At 40.4% G+C, this 949-nt stretch overlaps 1 long non-coding RNA gene across 1 annotated transcript; it reads right to left on the reverse strand.

Moving 5' to 3' along the window:
- Positions 1-100: 100 nt before the first annotated feature.
- LOC107668332 (uncharacterized) lies at positions 101-760 on the reverse strand. Its single transcript, XR_001631881.1, has 3 exons — positions 698-760; positions 432-487; positions 101-176 (listed from the first exon to the last, which is right to left on the reverse strand). It is a non-coding gene; the product is annotated as an uncharacterized LOC107668332 (long non-coding RNA).
- Between the last annotated feature and the right edge of the window lie 189 nt (positions 761-949).

Genomic DNA, 949 nt, shown 5'->3' on the forward strand with positions numbered 1-949 from the left:
CAAAGGAAATAACAGGTGCATGGGGATATAGGTAAAATATATTGTTATTATACATATTAAGTTATTTCATGACCTTCTTCAGTTCACCTGTATTTTCTACTTCTCCGTCAGCAGCTCCTTCAGAAATGTTGAAATATTGGAGCTTCCCATCTGTTCTGTAGTTTCTTTCTGTCCTCCTGAAATCACAGAACAGTTTTTATCAATATGTGTTTACCATGAAAGATCAAAACGAGTTTGAACTTGTTTTCAGCCGATTACACTCTCCATGTAAGTGACGTCATCAATTCAGTAAATTAGCCTATTTCCAATAACCCATTGACAAATGGCGAGAAAAACCTTTACAGATCTATGAAAATCTCTCATACACACACAAAGATTTTGTTAAAAGCCCAAAGTTTCATAAACAAGAGCTCAATCTACAGTTAGCCTACCTCGTCTGAAAACGGTTGAGATGCTAACGGACTTTTTCGAAGAGGCTAAACCATTTCTATAAAATAAATATGCAATAGACACATGTCATTTACAAGTAAGAAACGTGACGGGAACATTTATATGTAATATTTGTGTGCTTTTAGGGACTGAACTTACCTGAAAGCAGTGAAAACAGCAGCGAGAGAGAGTGTGTTGACTCCCCGTTTCTTTCCATGGCAACTCTGCTCGCTGCTTGCACAGAGCTCAACGCACACATTAAATTTACCTGAAAGCAGTGAAAACAGCAGCCAGAGTTTCCATGGCAACTCTGCTCCCAGCTCGTGCAGAGTAGAGACCTGCGCGGGACGGATTTTTCAGTCCCGCTCACGCAAGATTCTGTCCCGCGCCCGCCCGCTCCCGCAGAAATATATCTTATCTGGTCCCGCTCCCGCTCCCGCCCGCATAAAAGTAATCTATATAGATTTGTTTTCAATACATCGAAGAAATTTACATGAAATGGTTCTGTAATATCTCCTAA

The sequence above is a fragment of the Sinocyclocheilus anshuiensis genome, unplaced genomic scaffold, assembly GCF_001515605.1.
Source record: "Sinocyclocheilus anshuiensis isolate Anshui unplaced genomic scaffold, SAMN03320099.WGS_v1.1 scaffold15157, whole genome shotgun sequence".
NCBI classification, from domain to species: domain Eukaryota; kingdom Metazoa; phylum Chordata; class Actinopteri; order Cypriniformes; family Cyprinidae; genus Sinocyclocheilus; species Sinocyclocheilus anshuiensis.